Here is a 25723-nt window from a genome sequence, read left to right on the forward strand (position 1 = left end):
TGGGTTGAATGGCCTATACCGAGTCCTATACTCCTCGCAACCCAAGGTCCTGAATCCTCAATTTTCATGTTTTAGATGAAATATGAACACAGTTCAACAGAAGGCAAAGAAAGGCTTGTAGTGCCATCTGATGATTGCTCATTACCAGCGATACCAAGAATAATGAAAGTCATATCCCAGCTGAAAGAAGAAGCTGAGTGACAAAGACAGCCACTGAGCAAGGGGAAACAAACTCAGAAATGCAGTGATGCAGAGAAGGTTGATTGTAGATCTTATTAATGATATTGCATGTTTCTAAATAAAGGCTGTGGCTCAAAGTTTTGTGTGAACAATAAAACACATCAGTGACAAATTCTCATGGGACATATGCTGCATATTTTAACCATGACTCAAACAAAAGCAAAGTTGCTTTGGCTTTTTTCGAGGACAAGTTGCAAATTGTACATAAACCACAGTTTCTGTCTCAGGTTAGCAGACCATAACAGTATTGCAAATAATTTACAAAGGCTGTCCTTGTTATAGTCCTCAGAATATGTTCTCTTATTCTTAGATAGAGAGTCATGAAACACAATCTCTGATCAAGGCAGAAACTAGTCCATTAGCAAAGGGTGAAGAAATGAACAATCTATTGGGTGAAGAGCAGAGAGGAACCACTAATAATTCACATTCAGTAAATAATAAAAAAAAAGCTAGTACCACACAGTTCACCTTGTTACAATTCAATTTCTGTCTCTTCTGGTAAATAATAAAATCATGGCACACTCATCCCTCCAGCAAAGAAAATGCAAATTTTTGGGTGCTTCTTCTGTGAAATTTTGCTGATTATTGAAGCATAAATTAGTTTTGCTTTCAAAGGAAATTTACTTTTCACTACTTCAGGTGATAATTTTGATACAAACTCATCCTAAAAAAGGCTTGCTCTGATGTTATTAGATTAGATTAGATTAGATTACTTAGATTAGATTACTTACAGTGTGGAAACAGGCCCTTTGGCCCAACAAGTCCACACCACCCCGCCGAAGCATAACCCACCCATACCCCTACATCTACATCTACCCCTTACCTAACACTACGGGCAATTTAGCATGGCCGATTCACCTGACCTGCACATCTTTGGAGTGTGGGAGGAAACCGGAGCACCCGGAGGAAACCCACGCAGACACGGGGAGAACGTGCAAACTCCACACAGTCAGTCGCCTGAGGCGGGAATTGAACGGGGGTCTCTGGCGCTGTGAGGCAGCAGTGCTAACCACTGTGCCACCGTGCCGCCCACCAGAGAGAGAGAGAGAGAGAGAGAGAGAGAGACCCATAGACATAAAGACAGGGAGAGAGAGAGAGAGATGATCATGCTATCACCCCATAGCATATATCTACATAACTGGGGGTGGGCTCCAAACTCAAATTTTTCTGTCGTCCTGGAGGTGGTCAGTAGAACATAAATTGACTGGCGACTTTGCCTCAGGTTACATTAGTTGGATGGAACCCAGCTCACCTTAAGCTGTTTCACCCACCTTAACACCAACGTCAAAATGAAATGTTATAAAGTGTTAAGTTTACCAATTCTTGATGGACTTGAACATAGGCTATGGAGGTATACCATGATGATAGCAGATCACGTGACCAGGACCTACTGGAAGAGGATGTTTAAGAAGCCTGTTCTCTCATAGTTATGCATATTGTTTATAGTGAATGGAAGTTCATCATTTGTACTAGCCGAGTGTTCAGATCTCATATCTTAAGCTCTCAGAAAAGTGAAATGTTTTTGTTTCAGATGCATATGAATTACTTGAAATTAATAAACAGTTTCTTTTTTTGATCGAGTTTGTTATGCTTTTATAAAGTTCATCAGTACCTTAAAAGGTTAACTGATACCCCAAAATAATCCCACTCTTCAACTGCATAAATGTCTGCTCATGGGAGAAGCTGAACAGTTTGGTTGCTGCTATTTCAGTACCAAGTTCCGCATAGCTAAAGAGTAATGTGTACCATGTTTAGCCTGAGGTCTCACAAGAGATTACCATCCAACTTGATAAAACATAACTCGCAACTGCATTCTATGGTGAAACTCTTTTGTTTCTCAAGATCATTTTTCTCTTCTGCCGAACACTGTGTGGCTATCATTCCCTATTTGGCATCAGTAACTTGGACCCATATCAATTAAAGGGATTAGTTGCAGTGATTCGACCTGAAGGGATCGCAGATGATTCAAGTGCACATGACAACAAAGCATACCAGCTGTGAGCAACAGTTTCAATGACTGCTCTTTAACATGCCAATTTTCTCTTTCTGAAGAGGTTTCAGCATCTGGTTGTATAAGCCAACTGAAAACAAAAACAGAGATTGCCACAAAAGCTCAGCACATCTGGTAGCACCTGTGGCGAGAAATCAGAGTTAATGTTTCAGGTCCGGTGACCCTTCCTCAGAACTCATGGTAGCTGGGAAACAGCTGGTTTTTATGCAGAAGATAGGATAGGGAGATGGGGTAAGGAGTAAATGTTAGCTGGAGATAGACCTCAAAGAGAGAGAAGAATAATTGGATAGACAAGGGAATGGATAACAATTAGCCTGGGAGAATGAACAGCTCCTCTCCATTGGGGAAATGAAGCATAGACTCAGTAACATTTTGCAGAACACCTATGTTCTGTCTGCCATAAATATCCTGAGCTTCCTGCTGCCTGCCACTTCAACAGACCATCTTGACCCCTGTCCAACACTTCTATCTCATACTTGCAGCATTGCCCTAGGAAAGCGCAATATCAGCTGGAAGAACACCTCACTTTCTGTTTGGTAACTCTATAGCCTTCTGGACTCAATATCAAATTCAACAATTTTAGGGCTTGAAGCACTTTCTCCCATGCTGTTATCCCAACCCCCACATACCAGGTCTTGTAATCACATGGTCTGCTATTGCACACAACCCATTGTTCACCACTAATCGTCCCCATTAACAGCGATTCATTATCCTAGGATGACTATTATCAACACTTTTGTCTGTCCAACTGTTCTGTCTCTTTGGGCTCAATTCCCCAACCTATTGTTTACTCCTTACCTCCTCCCCCACCCTATCTTCTGCGTAAAAAAACAACTTTTTTCCAAACTACCGTCAGTTCAGAGGTAGGGTCACTGGACCTGAAACATAAAATTTGATTTTTCTCCACAGATGATGCTGGACTTGCTGAACTTTTCCAGCAATTCCTATTCTTGTTTCCGGTTTCCATCCTCCGCAGTCCTTTCGGTTTTTATTTCAATCTTTGCAAACTCATTTTAATCGAAAGTGATGCAACAACAGACACTGCATCTAAGAAAACAGCACGCTGGAAAATACTGCAGAAATGTGAAATACAAGCAATAATTGTTGGAAATATTCAGCAGGTCAGGCAACATCTTTGGAGAGAAATGATGTAAATACTTCAGGACAATGGATCTGATGAAAGGTCATATTGACCCAAAATAGAACCATTTATTTCCCTAGATGCTGTCTGAGTGGTTAAGTATTTCCAGCATTTTTTTTTTCACTTTGCACTCTGCACAAGAATGATGTATGGTGACAAACACAAGCAGTGGTAATATAGCAGCCATGCATACAAACCAAAGTGCACACAGCAGGTGTAGAAAGCGATTATATAAAATCTAGTCATATGTTCTGAACCCATGAACAATCAACAAGATGACTGTGCAATGAAAATCTTAAGAATAACCTGATTAAGGAGGGCCAAATGCATTAAACATTTATAAGAACATATGTGAAGAAATTAACAGAGCTTTAATACTTTGTGCTGAGAGAATATTCATGTTGTTGTCCTGGGTAACAGTATATTTGATGATAGGGGATATATGGGACTCAAAATATGTCATGATTAATAATGGGTAGGTTACAAGCAACCATTATTTGAAGCAGACAGCTACAAATCTCTGACCTTGAGGCATGTGGTTAAAAGTTTGATTTATGAGAGCCTGTTAAAGGTGTCATAGGGATTGCACAAATTCTTCTCTGCAATTTCAGACCTGATCCAGTGCTACCTGCCTATATTGTTTCTGTCAAAACTTCCATGCAGATTTTCTCTAAGAGCTGAGACAGGAGTACAAACTACACGAACATGCCACACGGATCCAAGACTCCTTTTAGGGTCTGGGAGCAAATTCCTGCAGATGCTGGCATCTGAACTGAAAACAAAAAGTGCTGGAGATATCCCTTGTCAATATTCTGTGTTAGAAACATAGCAACACAAGAAGCAGGCCATTCAGCCTCCCATTTGATCATGACTGATCTATATTCTCATTGCATTTATCCATGAAAAAAATTTTAAAATCATCATATTCAAAGAGAACAACAATGTTCCTTTCTCACCAGTGGTGCTATTCCTTCACTTGATAGTTTCACAGGAGTAATAAAACAAAATGAAAAATAGTCAAAGTAACTTAAGTAAATAAATTTGCAATACATCTCCCACTAAGTTAACAGATGAAGCAATTGTGTTCTTTTTTTTAATTCATTCATTTCGAGGATGTGGGCATTGCTGGCTAGACTTCCATTTATTGCCCATCCCTAGTTGGCCAGAGGACAGTTAACAGTCAACCACACTGCTGTCACATGTAGGCCAAACCAGGTAAGGATGGCAGTTTCCTTGCTTAAAAGGGATTAATGAACCAGATGGGTTTTTCTGACAATTGACAGTGTACTTATTGGCATCATAAGACTCTTAATTCCAGATATTTATTGAATTCATATTACACTATCTGCCATGGCAGGATTCAAACCCGGGTCCCCTGGATTAAAAGTCCATGTGATAATACCACTGAGCCATTGCCTCCCCCATTTTTGCAAGTTGAGATGTGAAATTTTCCATTCAGGGAAGCATAAAAAACAAATTTGTTTTCCAAATAGTGACAAAGATTACAAATCTCCATGAGGCAGAGGGATCTGGGTGTCCTCATGCTTCAATCATCAAAGCTTAAGATTCTGGTATAGCAAGTAATTAGGAAAATTAATAGGATGCTATTGATTATTACAAGAGGAATTTAACACAAACATAGGAATGCTGCAATTCAATTTTACAAGGCAGTCATGAGAGCATATCTGGAATGCTGAGGAACACAGGTCAGAAACTAGGGATAATGTGGCGACTAACTCACCTCCTGATACCTCAAAATCTATCCACCATCTACAAGACACAAGACATGAGTGTGATGAAATACTCCCAACTTGCCTGGGTGGGTGCAGTTCCAACAATACTCAAGAAGCTTGACACCATCCAGGACAAAACAACTCACTTGATTGGCATTATATCTACAGGCATTCAATCCCCCACCACCGGCGCTCAGTAGCAGCAGTATGTACCATCTACAAGATGCACTTCCGAAATTCACCAAAGATCCTTCGACGCACCTTCCAAACTCACGACCATTTCCACCTAGGAGGACAAGGGCAGCAAGTGGACTACAACACTTCAAGAAGACAGTTCACCATCACCTTCTCAAGGGCAAATAGGGATGGGGGTTATCAATGCTGGCCAGCCAGCGACACCCAAGTTCCACAAATGAATATTTTTAAAAATGCATAGTATTGGTCACCTCATGTGGAGGAAGGGTAAAAATGCTTTGGAGAAGTCCTAAGAAATACCTTAGAGGAAGCTGACTTATGAAGAAAAGCGAGTCAGGTGAGGCTTGGACCAGCGAGACTTTAGGAAATTATTATGGCAACTTTATTGAAACATACAAAATTCTGAGGGGTCTTAATTGGGTACATGTGGAGAGGATATTTCCTCTTCTGAGAGAATCTAGAGAAATGGGTTGCTGCTTAAAACAAAAGGGGACACTCATTTAAAACAGAGATGACATGATTTTTTTTCGATAAAGTGTGGCACTGGAAAAAGCACAGCAGGCTTGGCAACATCGGAGGAGCAAGACAGTCAAAGTTTCGGGCACAACCCTTCATCAGGACTGGGGAGGGAGTGGAGCCTGAGAAATAAATGAGAGGTGGGGCTAGGGGAAAGGTATTGGGATGTTGATAGGTGAGTGAAGGTAGCAGTTGATTGTGATAGGTTGGTGGGAAGTGTGGAATGGATAGGTGAGAAGGAAGATGGACAGATAGGACAGGTCATGGAGGGAGTGGGAGGGGGAATTGGAGTGGGTGGCTACAGGAAGGTGGGGTTGGTTGGTGCGTAAAGACCAGAGATGTTCCCTGAACCATTGCACAAGTTTGCCCTCGGTCTCTTTGATGTCGAGGACACCACATCAAGAGCAACCAATGCAGTAAATGAGTATCGAGGATATGCAAGTAAGTCTCTGCCAGATTTGGAATGATTGGATGGAGGTGAGGGGGGGACGTGTGCACGCAGGTTTGCACCTCTTACAGCAGCAAGGGAAGGTGCCAGATGTGGAAAGAGAGTTGGTGGGGGACTGTGACCGAACAAGGGAGTTGCAGAGGGAACAGTCCCTTTGGAATGCAGATAGGAGTGGGGTGGGATATATATTTTAGGTGGTGAAGTCTGACTGTGTTTTTTTCTAATAATAGAGGGTTTCAGAACTCTTTTCCTGACAATCAATCCACTTCTTGAATATTTTTAAGCAGAAGTGGATAGATGCTTGTTAAGTGAGGTGGTGAAAGGATATCAGGGACAGGTAGGAATGTACAGAAAGGTTACCATCAGATTCGTCATGATCTTATTAAATGATGGAGCAGGCTTGAGGGGCTTAATGCACCTAATTGGTAGAACATAGTATTTGGTTTCATAACGGAAATTTCCTTTGATCAAGAGGATCTGGAATCCCCAATAGAAATTGTTGCGACTGACAAATATATATGGAGCAGAGCAAACTGACGGGGCAGGACTGAGAAAAAAAATTACAACGCTAGCAGAAAGAAAGTCCTTAAGCAGCAACATAAATCAAATTCTTTTCTGTTGCTGAGATTTAAAGCTTGAGCTATCAGGAAAGGCCAAATTATCTATTCATTTGCAATGTTCCTCACGTACATGCATTATACATAGGTCATAGAGTCCTAGGGATGTACAACACGGAAACAGACCCTTCAACCCAACTTGTCCATACTGACCAGTTTTCCCAACCCAATCTGGCCTCCCCTGCCAGCACCCCTTCGGTCTCTTTTATATCTTTCCCCTCACACCCTAAACCTATGCCTTCTTGGTCATGGAATCTCCCACCCCAGGGAAAAGACCTTGTCTACTTATCCTATTCATGCCCCTCATGATTTTATAAACCTCCACAAGGTCACCCCTCAGCATCCAACGCTCTAGGGAAAACAGTCCTAGCCTATTCAACCTCTCCCTATAGCTCAAATCCTCTAACCCTGGCAACATCCTTGTAAATCTTTTCTGAACCCTTTCAAGTTTCACAACATCCTTCCAATAGGAAAGAGACCAGAATTGCACGCAATATTACAAAAGTATCTGAACCAATGTCCTGTACAGCTGCAACATGACCCCCAACTCCTGTACTCAATCCTCTGACCAATAAAGGAAAGCATACCAAATACCTTCTTCACTATCCTACCTACCTGTGACTCCACTTTCAAGGAGTTCTGAACCTGCACTCCAAGGTCTCTTTGTTCAGCAACACTCTCTAGGACCTTGCCATTAAGTGTGTAAGTCCTGTTAAGATTTGCTTTCTCAAAATGCAGTACTTCGTATTTATCTAAATTAAACTCCATCTGCCACTCCTCAGCCCATTGGCCCATCTGATCAAGATCCCGTTGTAATCTGAGGTAACCTGTGAGTATCGATGATACAAATATCTCAGCAAGAGTCACAGCAATCTATTAGGATATGCCTGATCAGGTCCTGGGGATTTATCCACTTTTATGCATTTCAAGACATCCAGCACTTCCTCCTCTGTAATATAGACATTTTTCAAGATTTTACCATTATTTCCTTACATTCTATATCTTCCATGTACTTTTCCATAGTAAACACTGATACAAAATACTTGTTTAGCATCTCCCCTATCTCCTGCAGCTCCATTTGACTTAAAACAGCAAGTCCAAGTGTTTTAAATACTACATTTACCAGACTTGAGAGCCATTGACATATAAAGTATTTTTCAAAAAAATATTAAGATCATTGGCAACGAGAAACCGTCACTAGCTTACCACATGCAAAACTTGAAACATTTATGTGCAATGAGGAACATATCTCAAAAACAAAATATTTAAATGTTTAAACCCCTGAAAACAGCTTGTCACGTTATGCACAAACTATAAGCTATCACATAATGTAATGCAATGGATGTTATTGCACCAGTCAAGCTTATGAAACAACTTTGAAAACATAGTATTTTCACAGTTAATCTTGTAAACAGTATTGTTTTAAGGTTAATGCATGTTCTAAAGGATTTTATAAAATACATTTATGTATGTAATATATTGCTGCAAACAAATTAATGGGTGCCATGTTTAGAGCATTTAACAAATATAACATTGAATTCATGCACCTCATTAATTTAAGAATATGAAACAGTGCTATTCAACTGAACCTAACTGGGGCTGTTAATTTCATAGAATGTGGAATCCATTTAAAGGCAACCTAGATCTCTTCAAGTCTTTGGCAACAGGAAAATTTCAGTGAAAATTCTGCATACTGACAGACACAAACAGAAGCTGTGGTATACCTTTGACTTCATAATCTTGTTGAGTGAATTGGAACATCCACAAAATGGCACAGGTTGAAGGTAGCTGATGTGGTGAACGCCAAGACTGGGCTTAATTGAAAGAGAGAGCACTGACACTGTCGACAGGAGAGGAATTCTTCAGATTACTCTCTTCTCATTTGCTTCCAATCAACTCTGGCAGTTCACTGCACTGATGGGCTGGCTCCACATCCACTTGTTTTATCTTCCCATTTCACTTCTTCCTCCACAGTATCTCCTAGAAAGTGCTATTTGGATGGCAAGTTGTGGAACATGCAGAAAATGATTTCTTCTTACTCGTTAGTCCTCGTGTGAAGGTAATGAGCTGCTAATGCCACACAAACAGAGTGTCAGTGACTTGCCAGATGGCTGTGTGTAGAGTAAACATAATCATAACGGTGAGGTCATTGGAGCAGTTTAAAAAGATTTAGAGCCACGGAGCCTTTCACTGGCACTAGCAATCCAGTACTGAGCTCCAAATCTCACAGCAAACAGAGGTGTAGAGATATGATTGACATGCTATTGAAATGTAAATACTTTAAACTTTACATCCTGCAAGGTCACCTGCATCCTTTCATCGCAATCTATGGAAGTCTTTGCTGCCACTCTGCCCCCACCCCAATTTGGAAACCCTAATTGACCATCCAGTAACATTCCCTTACATTCAGTAATTCAGAACAAATAAATTCAGTGAAACAGTCCTTAATGATTTTTGAGAAGATTTGTTGCTCAAGTTGATAATAAGTATGTAAGTTAGCTCGCTGAGCTGGAAGGTTTGTTTTCACATTTTTTGTCACCATGCGAGGTAACATCATCTGTGAGAGTCTCCGGTGAAGGTGGTTATTGTGGTCCACTACATCAATGACACCTTTGTCATCTCAAAAGGCATAACATTTACAAAAGTGGAAAATGTCAACAGACTCCCATTCCTAGATGTGACAGTTGAACATACAGTTAACAAAGAGCTTCAAACCAGCATCTACAGAAAAACAACACACATAGACCAAATACTTAACTTCAGACACAATCATCCCAACACCCACAAATGGAGCTGCATCAAGACATTATTTCAATGAGCTACATCACACTGCAGCACCCAAGAACTGCAAAAAGCAGCAGAAAAATATCTATACATTTTCAAGCAAAACGGGCATCCAATAAACACAATCCGCCAATTCCTCAGAAACAAACCACAAACCCAAACACACAGACACAATGCAACCAAAAACTAGAGCCACATTATCTGACATCAAAGAGTTACAGGTCAGCTAGGAAGGATTTAAAGAGAGAGTTAAGAAGTGCAAAGAGAGGACATGAGCAGTCTTGAGCAAATAGAATAAAGGAGAACCCTAAAGCTTTCTATAGGTATGTGAGGAATAAAAGGATGATTAGGGTAGGAATAGGGCCAATCAAAGACAGAAGTGAGAAGTTGAATGTGGACCCTGTAGAGATCAGAGAGGTGTGAAACAAACATTTCTCATTGATTTTGACTCAGGAAAAGGAGAATATTGTAGAGGAGAAGAATGAGGTACGAGATATTAGACCAGAAAGGATTGAGGTTAGTTACGCGCAAGTGTTATCAATTCTAGAAGGAGATAAAGTAGACAAGTCCCCTGGGCCATTTGGGATTTATCCGAGGATTCTCTGGGAAGCTAGGGAGGAGATAGCAGAGCCTTTGGCTTTGATATTTGAGTCGTCATTGTCTACAGGTTTAGTACCTGAGGATTGGAGGATTGCAAATGTTGTGCCCTTGTTCAAGAAGGGCAGCAGAGATGACCCAGGTAATTATAGACCAGTGAGCCTTACTTCTGTTGTAGGAAAGATTTTGGAAAGGATTATAAGAGATAAGATTTATAACCATCTGGCAAGCAACAATTTGATTTCAGATAGTCAACATGGTTTCGTCAAGGGCAGGTCGTGTCTCACAAACCTCATTGAGTTTTTGAGAAGGTGACCAAGCATATAAATGAGGGTAGGGTAGTTGACGTGGTACACATAGACTTCAATAAAGCCTTTGCTAAGGTTCCACATGGTAGGTTTTTGGAGAAAATGCAGAGGATGGAATTGAGGGTGATTTAGCAGTTTGGATTAGAAACTGGCTTTCTGAAAGAAGTGGTGGTTGATGAAAAATATTCAGCCTGAAGTCCGGTTACTAGTGGTGTGCCACAAGGATCTGCTTTGGGATCACTGCTGTTTGTCATTTTTATAAATGACTTAGACGCAAGCATAGGTGGATGGATTAGTAAATTTGTAGATGACATTAAAGTCAATGGAGTAGTGGACAGTGTGGAAGAATGTTACAGGTTGCAGGGGGGCTTGGATAAATTGCAGAATTGGGCTGAGAGGTGGCAAATGGAGTTCAATGCAGCTAAATGTGAAGTGATGCACTTTCAAAAGAATAACAGGAAGGCAGAGTACTGGGTCAATGGAAAGGTTCTTGGTAGTGTGGATGTGCAGAGGGATCTCGGAGTCCATGTACATAGATCCCTGAAAGTTGCCACCCAGGTGGATAGTGCTGTTAAGAAGGCATACGGTATGTTAGTTTTCATTCGTAGAGGGATTGAGTTCTGGAGATGCAATATCATGCTGCAACTATACAAAATGCTGGGGCAGCCACACTTGGAGTATTGTGTATAGTTCTGGTCCCCATATTTCGGGAAGGATGTGGAAGCATTGGAAAAGGTGCAGAGGAGAATTACCAGGATGTGGCCTGGTCTGGAGGGAAAGTCTTATGAGGAAAGGCTGAGAGACTTGAACCTGTTCTCATTGGCTAGAAAAAGGCTAAGAGGGGATTTGATACAGACATACAAGATGATCAGAGGATTAGATATGGTAGACAGTGAAAGTCATTTTCCTAGGATGATGATTTCAGCATGAACTAGGGGGCCTAACTACAAATTGAGGGGTGATAGCTTTAAGACAGATGTCAGAGGCAGGTTCTTTACACAGAGAGTGGTAAGGGCATGGAATGCACTACCTGCTAATGTAGTAACTCAGCCACATTAGAGAGATTTAAACAATCCTAAGATAAGCACGTTGATGATTTTGGGATAGTGTCGGAGGACGTGATGAGAATAGTTCTCAGGTCGGCACAACATCTAGGGCCGAAGGGCCTGTTCTGCACTGTATTATTCTATGTTCTAAAGACATATCAGAAATGACTTCCAGACTCCTCAGACCCCTTGGCATCATGGTAACTGACAAACCTACCAACACACTTCAACAGCGACTAATAAACACACACATCCTAGGAGAGGCGAAACAAGGATACACACGAGAATTCTTAGAGGCATGTCATTCGAACCAGGACTCCATCAATAAACACATTGACTTAGACCCCTGTCTACCTTCTCTTGAAAAAAGAACCAGAAATGACATCACCCAACTTAAGAAACTAAGACCTATAAAAAGAGAAGCAGGACATATCACCAGGGCTTCACCAGAGACTCACTGAAGATGTTACCTCGTATGGTAACAAAGCATCTGAAAACAAACCTTCAGCCTCAGCGAGCTAACTTGCATACTTATAGTCCTTAATCTTCATCAGCACATTGTACAAAACAGAAAAATGCCTATCCAATCAGTGAAAAGGCTAGCTCAAAAGCAACCTGACATGAATACCTCGAGAGTTACATTGACAAAGGTGAGGATTCCCTTAAATACTTCTAAACCGTTTAATCTTTCAATTCCTTTTTGAAGTAAATGGGGTAAACCATTTAGGACAGATGAGGAGAAATTTCTTCACCCAGAGAGTGGTGAGATTATGGAATTCACTACCATAGCAAAAACAGCCAAGGCCAAAGCATTGATTTCAAGAAAGAATTAGAAGCACTAGGGTTCCCCTTGCCTCCATTGCTCAGACCTTTGAGTATAGAATTTGAAACGTCATGCTGAGATTGTACAGGATGTTGGTGATTCCTCTTCTGGAGTACTGGCTCTAGTCACTCTGTTGTAGGAGGGATATAATTAAACTGGACAGGGCTAAGAAAAGGGTTACCAGGATGTTTCTGGGAATGAAGGGCTTAAGATATAAAAATAGGCTGGAAAGGCTTGAATTTGTTTTTCACTGGGGTGCAGGAGGTTGAGGGCTGTCCTACTGAGGCTTATAAAATCATGAGGGGCAGAGATAAGGTGAATGACAAGGGTCTTTTCCCTCTGGTGGGGGAGCTCAAAGCTAGGGGACTTATTTTTAAAGTGAGACACAGAGAGTGGTTCAAGTGTACAATGAACTGTCTGAGGATGTGGTGGATACAGGTACAGTTACAAGGTTTAAAAGACATTTGGATTAGTTCATGAATAGGAAAGGTTTGGAAGGATATGGGGCCAAATCCAGGCAAGTGGGACTTGTTTTGTTTGGGAACATGGACAGCATGGACTAGTTGGACTGAAGGGTCTATTTCCATGCCTTATGACTCGATGAATTTATGATTCTATAAAAGCAGGAACAGGATATTAAGATAAATGACCAGTGTTCGGGCGAAAACAAAAGACAACTCTGATGAATAAATTTAAAAATGGAGACTACTGTCATTTTGAAAGTTGATATCAGCCACTTTAACATTGCCCTCGTGATTGAAACTGTAATACTTCACTTCCCATTATAAATGTGAGGGCCGCCCACATTCTTTATTAACATAAACTTGCTGCCTATGGTTTATAGTTGGCATAAAATGGCTAAAGAAGATCGTTAGCTGAATTATGGCCTTTATATTCGTAATAAACATCTCAGAAAAAAGCCACACAATAGGATCTTATTAAGAAGAAGCAAAAATGTAGTCACTGGTTACACACAGATAGTTTTGATAAGGGACATCCTTTAGATTGTCGCCAGGACCACCACTTCTTCGATCGCAGCCAAAACCACCACAAAGGCTGCCTGTCGCGTCACTTTCGGCCCAGTGATGGCTGCTGCCTTAGCCACTTCCGCCCTCACCAACGTCACTCATTGGAACACCACTGATGGAAGTACTGCTCCCAAAGACACCAAGAGTATTACATGGGACGTCACTTCTACCCCGCGGATGCCACCGAATGTATTGCTTACACACCCCTGACCCCCCCCCCCCCCCCAGGTGAGCATCACTTCCTTTGGTGACATCACCCACGATACCATGACCACACCCACTCTAGAGACAGTCTCCAGCCCCAACTCCAACTCTACACCAGATTATAGTCCCCAGGCTTACCGCGTCTTTACCATTTCCCCAGACCTCCCCCGCACTGAGGATGAACGATCTGTCCTCAATAAAGGTATCAGTTTCATCCCACTACGCTACCGGATCAACAAATTCCATACACATTGCGACATCGAATTTTTCTTCTGCCACCTCCATGCTTATTTTTTCCATCAGGATTCCTACCCACCCTCAGAGGACCCCTTCTCCTGCCTCCAATACACCCCATCCATGTGGACTCTCAATGATAGTCTATTACCTTCTCACTATCTCTTCATTTCCAACTACCGCCATGACATTGACCACCACAACATGTTCACCCATCTCACCCACTCCAACCTCCCATCCTTGCAACCCGCAGTCCTCTACTCCTCCCATTCCAACCCCAACCTCACCATTAAACCAGCGGATAAGGATACCCGTAGTGGTAGCTTGGCGCACTTATCTCTACACCACTGAAGCCAAGTGTCAACTCACAGACACCTCCTCCTATTGCCCCCTCAACCACAATCTCACCTCCCATCACTAAACCATCCACCACCTCATCATTTCAGCCAATCTCCCACTAACAGCCTCCAATCGACTAGTCCCAGAAAACCACACCAACCAGTTCTACCTCTTACTTAAAATCCACAAACCTGATTGCCCTAATCAACCCATTGTCTCCGCCTGCTGCTCAATCAAACTTATCTCCTCATATCTTGATACCATCCTGTTCCCCTTCATCCAGGAACTCCCCACAGATATTTGGAAACAACACCCATGCCCTCCACCTCCTCCATGACTTTTGTTTCCCCAGCCCCCAACACCTCATCTTCGCCATCGACATCCAGTCCCTGTACATGTCCATGCACCATGGTAAAGGCCTCTAAGCCCTATGTTTCTTCCTCTCCCACTGGCTCAACCAGTACTCTTCCACTGACACACTCATTCAATTGGCTAAACCGGTCCTCACCCTCAACAACTTCACCTGCGAATCCTCCCATTTCCTTCAGACCACATGCATATGCCCCAGCTATGCCTGCCTCTTCACAGAATACCTGGAACAGTCCATCCTCCATAGCTACACTGGCATTATTCTCCACCTTTTCCTTCTCTACATTAATGATTGTATCGTCGTCACCTCGTGCCCCCAGTGAGGAGGTTGAACAGTTGATCAACTTCACAAAACCCTTCTACCCTGAGCTCAAGGTCATCTGAACCACCTTGGAACCTCCCTTCCCTTCCTTGATGTCTCTATCTCCATCTCTGGCAAACAATTCAACATGGACATTTACTTCAAACCCACCAAATTCCACAGCTACCTGAACTACAGCTCCTCCTACACCCTCTCCTATAAAAACTCTATCTCTTACTCCCAGTTCCTCCACCTCCACCATATTTGTTCCCAGGAGGAGGAATTCCACTCCAGAACATACCAGCTGGCCACATAATTCAAGAACTACAATTTCCCCTCCTCCGTGGTCAACAATGCCGTCCAGCGCATCTCCTCCACTTCCCGCACCTCCACCCTTGAACCCCACCCCTACAACTGCAGCAAGGATAGAATCCCATTGGTCCTCACCTTCCACCCACCAAACTCCAGATACAATGCATCATTCACCGCCATTTCGGCCACTCACAGTCAGACCCCACCATGAGAGATATGTTTCTCTCCCCATCCTTTTCAGCATTCCGCAGAGACTATTCCTTCTGTGACTCTCTCATTAGGTCCCCACTCCCCCCGCCCCCCACCAACCCACCATCCACTCCCAGCACCTTTCCTTGCCACCACAAGAGGTGTAACCTCTATGCCCACACTTCCCCCCCCCTCACCTCCATCCAAGGCCCCAAAATATCCTTCCACATCCAGCAGAGATTGTGCTGCACATCCAAATACTTCATCTACTGTGTCTGTTGCTCTTGAGGAAGTCTCCTCTACATTGGGGAGATAGGATACCAACTTCCTGAGAACATCTCTGGGACACACACACCAAAAAACCCCAGTGCCTTCTGGCCGATCACGTCAACTCCTCCTCCCAAGACATGCAAGTCCTGGGCCTCCTTAGTCGTTAAATCTTAGCTACCTGATGCCTGGAGGAAGAACGCCTCAACTTCCACCTTGGGACCCTCTAACCACACAGCATCAACATCACCAGTTTCCTCATCTCCCCTCCCCCCACATTATCCCAGTTCTAACCCTCCAACTTGGCACCATCCTCTCGAATTGTTGCACCTCTCCATCTTCCTTCCAACCCATCCTCTCCACCCTCCGCTCCGACCTATCACCATCACCTCCCCACCTGCATCTACCTATCGCCTTCAAAGCTGCCTATCGCCCAGCCCCACTCCCCTTCCTATTTATCTCTCAGCGCCCTTCCGCCCCAGCCCCACATTTCTGACGAAGGGCTTATGCCTGAAAGGTCGACCATCCTGCTCCTCGGATTCTGCCTGAGCTGCTGTGCTTTGCCAGCGCTTCACTTTTCGACACTGATCTCCAACACCTGCAGTCCATACACTCTCCACATCCTTCAGAAATACTGATAGAAGGCCCTCTTGCAAGCTAATCCAAACCAATATGAGATGGAAGGAGAAAAGTCTTGAATTACATTAGTTAAAATCTTTCAGATGATTGGAATCATATCTACATGCACAATTAGATCTATACATCATGGGGATTTAAATGTAACAAACATGAAGGGATGTAATTGAATTCCTGTGGACAGACTGCCTTAAACAGTAGGGAAAAGCTCCCAGCCTTTTGGCAGGGACGATTGAATAGCAGGTGCATATTCAAATGTGATTGAATAAGATGCATTGTGAAAGCCCAAGGATGGCTGATAACAGTGTCTGGCCAATGAGGTCTGGCCATGAGATCATGTCAAGACCACAAAATGTTCATTAACTGATCATATAGTCAAATGATTGACCTGATTGGATGTATGTCTAATCAATCAATAACACAAATGGTTTGGAAACTCAAAGGTGGACTGAAAACAAATGCATAAAAGATTTTGTCTTCCTTTGTTCAGTGAAGAAGCTTCTGGACCTCGAGAGGTATTTGTTTTCCCAATGGTGTAACATCAATAAACTCTTTAACACTGCAAGTGCACTGTAGGTATTGAATGCTTCATTTAGTTATTCTGCATCACCAATCAGCCATGGTCATAATGAATGGTGAAGTTGGCTCGAAGGGCCTATTCCTGCTTTTCATTCCTAAGTTCCTGTGTAACTATGTGAAACCCAGTTATTAATTCCTCCCATTTTGTTTTGCTGGCCAGGGTTAGTGAAGTAGTGAGGTAGAAGTGTACTGATCCCAAAACCAATTTCATAAAAAATGACCTTGATTCAGGGGCTTGTTCTTCATCACCATATATAACCAAGGCTGTGCTTTCTTGTAAGCAGCTGCTGTAGATGTTTATTGAACATTAAAACTGTTTGTGGTCACATATACTTTCAGCCCAGGGAACCATGTTGCTGTATTCAGCTTTGTGGCAATCATTTTCAACCTTGAAAATGTGAGAGACAAATAATATTTTCTCTCACTAAATACAGTTGTGGTTTCAATAAGTACAGTTACTATTTGCTGCACAACAGGACTTTTCTTCTGAGAGTAGACACAAGTTTAAAGTGAAAAATCTCACCTCCGTCCAATAATTCTTTTTTTTTATATCATATATCATTTTAAACAAATCAAAATGTCAGAAATATTGTTCTCCAATCACAACACCTGACAGTCTCTCAGTTGGCTGCAAAGGTTTTGTCTCCTTACACTTACAAGTACTTGTCAATCTTTGCTTTAACTCCCATTGGTTACAACCCAGCATCTCTGCTCCGACTTTTTATTGCATGCTTCAAAATAGCACTTTTCAACTTTCTCTCAACTTCTGGAACATTTTGATAAATTCTCCTCTTCAAAAGGGGGGGGGGGGGAAAGCTCATTTCTCTAGCCTATCCTCACAGATGTACCTTCAAATACGAGGAATTAGTTTTATGACTCTGCCTTGCATTCCAGGTTGAATCATACGTACACCTTGAATTGACCAATGCACTGTACATTTTTACACTATCACCTTCAAAATTAGTGAGTGTTGAGAAGATTTGTAGCTCAGGTTGAGGTTTTGGATGTAGGTTTGTTCGCTGAGCTTGAAGGCTCATTTCCAGATATTTTGTCACCCTACTAGGTAACAGTGGGCCTGAAGACCACTGAAGATGTTACCTAGTAGGATGATGAAATGTCTGGAAATGAAACTTCGAACTTAGTGAACAAACCTACATCCAAAACCTTCAAAATTATATTTGACCATCTGATTGCTGATCTGCAGGAACTGAATATATTACTCTTAAACAGCCAATGGACATCGCTCAATTTTGTAATTCGTTTGTTCAATCCGAAGAAGAGAGAATAGCTTTCTTCTGGTATTTTCTAGTTTCTCACATATTGAGTTTTCATTGTTCTGAACATTTACAAACTTTATCCAGTTTATTCTGTAGGTGCTCGGTTACCTCATCAGATGTGGCCTGTCATAATTTCAGATTACCAACTTGTGTTGGCTTGAGGCTGGGGGTCTTTGTTGCCACTAATCCTCCTTTCAGTGCTGAGAAGAAGGACCTGTCTAATTATCTGTGGTAAAACTTAACCACAACAGAGAATCTTAACAAGAAGAGACAGTTGCACAACAATTTAGAGTCTATTGCATGATAACAATCACAGATACAATTAACAAGAACTCACTCATAGCAATTAGAACCATAGATTTGGAGCCAGGTGCCCTGCAAATGTTTCAATTGGATTTTGGGCAACATTAACAATTTCTCTACTCGAAGTTTGTCAACAACTCTTTCATAACTTTTATCTGATACAAAACTGCCAACCTACACAGAAAATAAAAAGGGTGTACCCAGATGTTTTCAAGAGAACAAGAAACTGATGCAGTAGTGCCCTTCAAGGAAGTATTGTAGTCACTTCTGATGATTCCAGGTTCTGGTGGACTTGCTCATAATGCAGCATCTGGGGGACCAATAGCTCAGCTCCCCTTATAGTGTAGGTCATAGCCACAAACTCTCACTGCAGGATGTCAGACTGAGCCAACGAGATCAATACTTGCCTCATGCAGTGCTCACATCACCTTATTAACTCTCAAGCAATTCCTGCAAATTAATCAGGTCACAAACAATTAGGATTGGTGAGACCCACTTCGTGGGTATGACAGTGGCTCCACATACATTGAAGGTGCTATCATCTCACAGAACAACAACATGCATGCTTCTCACCAAGGTCATTTCACCTGTGCCCTAGCAGTTGCCTTTCAGTCAATCAGCCCAAACCTGATTTTTTTCTTTTTGTTCCGGTCTTGCCATAAGCAGGCACAGACTGCTTCAGCATCAGGAGTTGTTGTGAATGGAAAGGATTATATAGTCATTGCCCATCTGGTGTGCATTCGTGGGCTACACTTAAGTAGTCCCAGCATCAGAAACATTGCAATGGGCACATAGATGACCTGCTCCACAATGGTCTGGAATGTTCTATTCTTCCCATTATATATTTATTCAGAGAACACGGTTTCACCATCACAGAAACAAATCTGCCTAAACATTATTACACTCTCTCTGTGACAATAGTGTCCTTCCCAAACTAAGGGGACTAAAACTGTAACAGTCCTCCAGGTGTGGTCTAATAAAGGTTTCATCCAACTGAAGCAAGTCATTGTTCATCTCATACTCAAATCCTCTTGTCATACCTTGCCAATAACCTTCCTAATTCCCTGCTACACCTGCATGTTGGCTGTTGTGGACTTATTGACATGGACACATCGGTCCCTTTATATACCTGCACTTTCTAACCTCTCATGTTTAAGAGACACTATAAGCATCTGTTCTTCTGACTAAGTCACATTTTTTCCACATTACATTCCACTTGCCACATTATTCCTCACTCATTAAGTTTGTCCAAATCCTTTTGAAGCTGTTTTGAATTTCCCTTACGGCACAAATGGCCAGTAAGCTTGACTTCGTAAACTTGGAAGTATTCCATTTGGGTCCCACATCCAAATTAAAACAAAAATGTGAACAGATGGTGCCAAGTACTGATCCTTGTGGTACTCCACTTTGTTTTCTGCCTGTTGATCATTCTGGGTTTGTACAAGTGCACTAACTCATATCTTTTGCAATTTAAGAATGCATAGGAGAAAGTGAGGACTGCAGATGCTGGAGATCAGAGCTGAAAATGTGTTGCTGGAAAAGTGCAACAGGTCAGGCAGCATCCAAGGAGCAGGAGAATCAACGTTTCGGGCATGAGCCCTTCTTCAGGAAACCTTCTTCAGGAAACCTTCAGACTGAAGAAGGGCTCATGCCCGAAATATCGATTCTCCTGCTCCTTGGATGCTGCCTGACCTGCTGTGCTTTTCCAGCAACACATTTTCAGCTCGAATTTAAGAATGCATACCAATCTCCTATGTGAACTTTATTGAACGCTTTGCGGAAATCCATGTACAACATTTCTCCAGACCCCCTTTATAAAAGTTATTTCGATGACATCCTCAACAAATTCCAGCAGAGTCATCAAAAAATTTCCCATTCACAAAGCCTTGTTGATTGTGCTCAATCAGATTTATTATTATCCAATTCCTCACTTATTATGTCTTTTATATTGAATGCTAGCATTTTCTCTACCACTCACGTCAAGATAATAATGCTGTCATTTTCCGTTTGCTCTCTCTTTAAAAAGTGGGGCCACATTTCCTTTCTTCCAACATAGTCCAAACCTATAGCATTTTGGAAGATGATCACCAATTCATCCACCTTCACCACAGCTTTCTTTGTCAACATACTGTTGTGTGGAATATCAAGATGCAGGAAGTTTTCAATTTTCAATCCTATTAATTTCTCAATTAGTTAACACTAATTTCCTTCAATTCCTAATTCTTCCTCATCACTTGAATCTCTAATTCTGGCAGATTTATTGTATTTTCTTCAGTGAATATAGAAACAAAGTGATCATTTTGCTCCTCTTCCATTTTGCTATTCCCCATTATAAATTCTCCTAACTCTGCCTGTAATATCACACTACTCAATACTTTCAAGATCTTAAGGAAACCTTTAGCAGGGGCAATGGCTCATAGCACTCAGAAATTTTTATTCTCTTCTATGTAGCTTCCAAATACCTCTCCTAATACAGGAGCAAAAGGAGCACAGCTCAGATTAAATGCTTACCTTTATCAGGACTGTGATTCAATCTGGAGGATGTATGATCAAGGCATATCTTCCCACTTTCCACCAGCACAGTGATAGTCACCTCAGTGCACAAAGTATCTAGTGTAGATTCAGGGTCATACTCTGGTGAGCACAACACAAAGATAGGATCTCACCAAGAGGAGGAAGAAATAGTTCAAGCCTCTGACACTTCCAAGAACAGGAACTTGATCTCCCTTAAGTTGCACCAGCCCTGAGATAGATGAAGAAGGTTGAAATGCACACTATCAGGGAAGAGGAGTAACAACTTTGGTTACCGTAGAGATGTCCTGCCACACTTCCTGTCCTCCACCATGGGCCCAAATGTTTCTATCAGGAAAGACCTAGGAGGCTACAGAACCTGAACCCATGAAAGAGCCACCGAACAGGCCAGTGCGCTCCAGGATCCGGAGTGCCTTGGGATAGCCAATAAAAAAGTTATCTGAAGCAAGAAGGCAAAGCAATCAGCTGTCTTACTCAAATTGAGCTGAGGCTGCCATTGCAGGAAGAGAACAATTAAGACGTATTCTAGTCACGTTGGCCGCACAAGTGTCAATCATCCACTCAACATAGCATTTGAACAAATTCAACATCTTGTCCAACAGTTCTGTTGACCCTTTCAGCTGAGAAGGCTCTGATTATTTTGGTTTTACTTACAACCTGAAGAGCAATGATGGGACCCGGAAGTTCACACATTCATCACGTGCGGTAATGCAAAGAGCTTTGGGGCACTGCAAAGGGAAATTGTATTTCACTAACTTGATTGGGTTGTTGAGGAGATAACCAAAAAAATTTAAAAGGGACCTAGGGGTAACTTATTGGTGGTGCACATGTGGAACAAGCTGCCAGAGGAAGTGGTGGAGACGGGTACAACATTTAAAAGACACCTGGATGGGTGCTTGTGTCGGAAGGGATTGGAGGGGTGTGGACCAAATACTGGCAGATGGGACTCAATTAGTTTAGGATATCTGGCCGGATTGGACAAATTAGACCAAAGGGTCTGTTTCCATGCTGTGTAGCTCTATGCCTCTAAGTCAATCAGCAGATTTTATTCACTCTCCATCTCTGTGATAGAAAATGCTCATGCTAGGTGAAAGTTTGTGTCTAATCAGTGCAGCACGTAATCGTCCATATCTCCATACTAATGCTCTGGAAAGAAACCTAAACAGAAGTTAGTGGCGCAAGTGCTGAGATTTCAACTATTTACAATCCATATCAAGGACATTAATGACGGAACTGAATATATGGTAACTAAATTTGCCATGCCAAAGCAGATCAAAAATTATATGGTCAAGATGGAGAGCCTGCAAGAGGATACAGACAGGGTAAGTGGACAAAAGTGTTGGCAGATGGCTTGTAATGTGGGAAAATGCAAATATGTCCACTTTAGCAGCAAGCATAAAGCAATGTACAATTTAAATGGAGGGGGAGGGGTTGATTGCAGAAATTGATGTTACATGAATCTCAAATTTCAATGCAGGTAGCACAAGTGAAAAACACACAGAATTTTAATGTTTGGGGAATGTCATGGAAAGGCAAAGAAGCTTTATTGAAGTTGCACTTGACATTGGTAAGATCACATCAAGAATAATGTCTCCTTGTTTACAAAAAATTGTATTGGAAGAGAAGATTCACGTGATTCAATTCTGGGATGAACGGCTTATAAAGAAAGGCTGAACAGATTGGGCCTATACTCATGGAATTTAAAAGAATGAAAGGTGATCTTACTGAATTCTACAGGATCTTGAAGGGATTTGGTGAAATAGATATTGGGAAAATCTTCCTCTGATGGGAAAGAGTAGAACTGGAGGACAGGGTTTAACAATAATCAGTCTCCCTTTTATGACAGAGTTGAAGAAGAGTTTTTCTGGCAGAGAGTCATTAATATGCAGAATTCTTTTCCCCAAGAATTATTGAAGGCTGGGTTAAATTTATTCATAGCTGCGAAGATATATTTTTATAAAACCGAGAACTATGAATGCTGGAAATCTGAAAATAAAACACAAATTACCAGAGAAACCCAACAGGTCTGACAGTATCTGTGGAGAGAAAACAGAGTTAGCATTTTGAGTCCACTGAACCTTCTTCAGAAATCTGAAAAAAAAACATTTTTAATGAGCAAGAGAATCAAGATTTATGGGGACAGTCAGGAGACAGAGTTGGGATCAATCCTAATCTTCTGATGGAGAAGACTGCTCATACTCCCTAGTTCAATGCTCCAACTAAAAAAGTTAAAATGCTAATTCTTAGTCATTTTCATCCAATTGCCCAATTGTTTCTTGGAGCCAAACAATCAATTCTGTTTTTATTCCTTTTCAAAAAACTATTTGAATTACAAATCTTGGCATGACGAACAATTAGAATTTCCACAGGTAAGAACTATTATAATATTAATCATCCTTCTCATATTAAAGTGCCTGTCAAATTCATATCTGGAATGTCCCTGTCTTAACTTGACATTGACTACAGGGAATCTGAATTCACAAAATTCTCGGTCACTTTTTCATACTTCTGCGGATGGAAGTTGCTTTACAAGCATTTTACAAAATAGGATTTATGTCAGATAATTTTCTAGAGTTCAAAACGATGTGCAGGATCATTATATTTCATCACTCTGTCAAGAGATCAAATTAATTGGCTCAGTATCACAGCTAATAGGGATTCAAAGTCTATTAACGGAAGAAGTTATTACTTTTTGACCTGTACTGCAATAGATATGAGTTGTATACATTTACATAAATCAGCTGTCTGAAAATTCTAGTTTGAAAGCTGTCAGCTCTCGAAGGTGATGAATATTTGGAGTCAATGTTTAATATAAAAGCAGCACATGTTGCAGAGTAAAATGTTGCAGAGTAAAATGTTGCAGAGTTTCACATTCATTCCTCTGAAAAGAACATTAATGCAGCTATAAAGAGTTACTTTGGTTAAAAAAAAACAGGTTTGAAATGAGCCTGTGCTAATAAGACATGCTAGTTTGAAATCCTACTTTTAGCATACAGTTTCTGATCCTAATTGCTAATTACCATAATTTGAACTTGCCTTGAGGTGCTGAGACAGAAATACCAGCAGTTTCAGCATTCAAACACTGATTACGCACAATTTTCATGAAGCAGTATCTGTAGGTTCTGCACACCCACTGATGGTGTGGAGTTGTGTATCAGTTTGCATGAGTATCGCTCAGAGATGAGTCAGAGGACACATTGGATCTGAGACAGAGCCTTTCAGATCCACATGCAGATAGATGTATTATACACTCACAGAGGAGTCATCCACTTTCCCAACCTCTTCCTTTCTTACACACGCATCCTGAGAGTTGGCATGACCAGCCAGAGATCATGGCCTACATCAACGCCAATTACACATGGCGAGACAGGACAAGAGATGGGGCCCTATGTGCAAAGCTCAGGGAGATGGAAATAAAATGATAAGCAGGAGATTAAAAATATAACTTCCAGATTGATTGCTGTGCTGCACATTGGTGAGTAGTCAAATGGGTGGATAGAGCAGGGGAATTTATAACTTTAAATGTTGGGAGGGGTTCAGATTCTTAACATCAGGACAGCTTCTGGGAGAGGTGGGACCACCACAGTCCAGTTAGTCTGAAACTCAATAGTGCAGGGACCAATCACCTTGCAGCATGCCTGACTCTTGTTGTTAGAGAGAGCTTTAACTATCCCAGCAAGGGTGTGGGAACCAGGATGAAGTACTAAAGGGGGCAAAAACAAAGGTGCACATAAGGTTAAGGAAGGATGGATAGAAACATATACCAATTTGTATAAATCAACTCTCTGTTTCACCATCCAAATTATTGCTTATAGTGTGCAAGTTCAAGTGTGGTTCAGTGCAGCTAGGTCAAAAGGTCGAGGTCTAAATTAAGTTTCCAGTGTATATAAAAAAGTGCACAAATGCTAAATACGTTTGGTGACTGCAGGTACCAACATTGTTGAGGTTATCTTATATCAGAGGGATAACAATTGCCTGGCTCATATAATTGTAGGACTGTGTGTAATCTATTCCTAGACACACAGGGTTCTGGAAAGGTAAGAAAACAAAGAGAGAAGGACTGACAGTGTTGAACAAAGAGTAGCTTTGTATGAAAGAGAGAGAGGATGGCCTGGAGGGTCAAGGACAGATCAATTTGATTAGTGTTAAGAAACAATGAAAGTACCGTTATGCGAATGGGCATATTCTCCAGGCCACAAATGAATGAAAAAGATACTGAGGAACAGACCTATTGGGAAACTAAAGAAGTCAGTCATGTCAGGTCCAGGACATCTCAAAGGTTTCTGACCATTGCCCCTTGACAGTCAATGGCATTACCATCATTGAAACCACCCTCGTAAAAACTGCCAACATCCTGAAGGCTACTGTGGGCAAGAAATTGAACTGGACTAGCCATACAAGTACTGTGGCTACAGGAGCAGGTCAGAGGTGAGGAATCCTACAGTGAGTAATGGAGCTCCTGACTCCATAAAGCCTGTCCACCACCTACAACGTTCATGTCAGGAGTGTAATTGAATACATCCCAATTTATTGGATGAGTGCTGCTCCAACAATACTCAAGAAGATTGATATCATCCAGAACAAAGTAACCATATTACTGGAAACCCGTCCACAAGGATTCACTCCCTCCACCACATTTGGGAACTCGCCTGGAAGTTAAATGAAATTTATTACTGATATCGAAGAACACTGCT

General features: G+C 41.6%; 1 protein-coding gene across 11 annotated transcripts in view; it reads right to left on the reverse strand.

Annotated features, from left to right (window-relative positions):
* The window catches only part of LOC140483855 (contactin-4-like), a 2466301-nt gene that overhangs the window by 2069635 nt on the left and 370943 nt on the right, over nt 1-25723 (reverse strand). Inside the window, exon 1 of one of the 11 annotated variants that reach the window (XM_072582601.1) lies at nt 8626-8644. The exons of the other annotated variants lie outside the window; for them this stretch is intronic. The gene's annotated coding sequence lies outside the window, so the exon portion shown is untranslated. Of the gene's footprint in view, nt 1-8625; nt 8645-25723 lie in introns of those variants that run through there. 11 annotated transcript variants of the gene reach the window in all.

Source organism: Chiloscyllium punctatum, chromosome 12, assembly GCF_047496795.1.
Source record: "Chiloscyllium punctatum isolate Juve2018m chromosome 12, sChiPun1.3, whole genome shotgun sequence".
Lineage (NCBI taxonomy): Eukaryota > Metazoa > Chordata > Chondrichthyes > Orectolobiformes > Hemiscylliidae > Chiloscyllium > Chiloscyllium punctatum.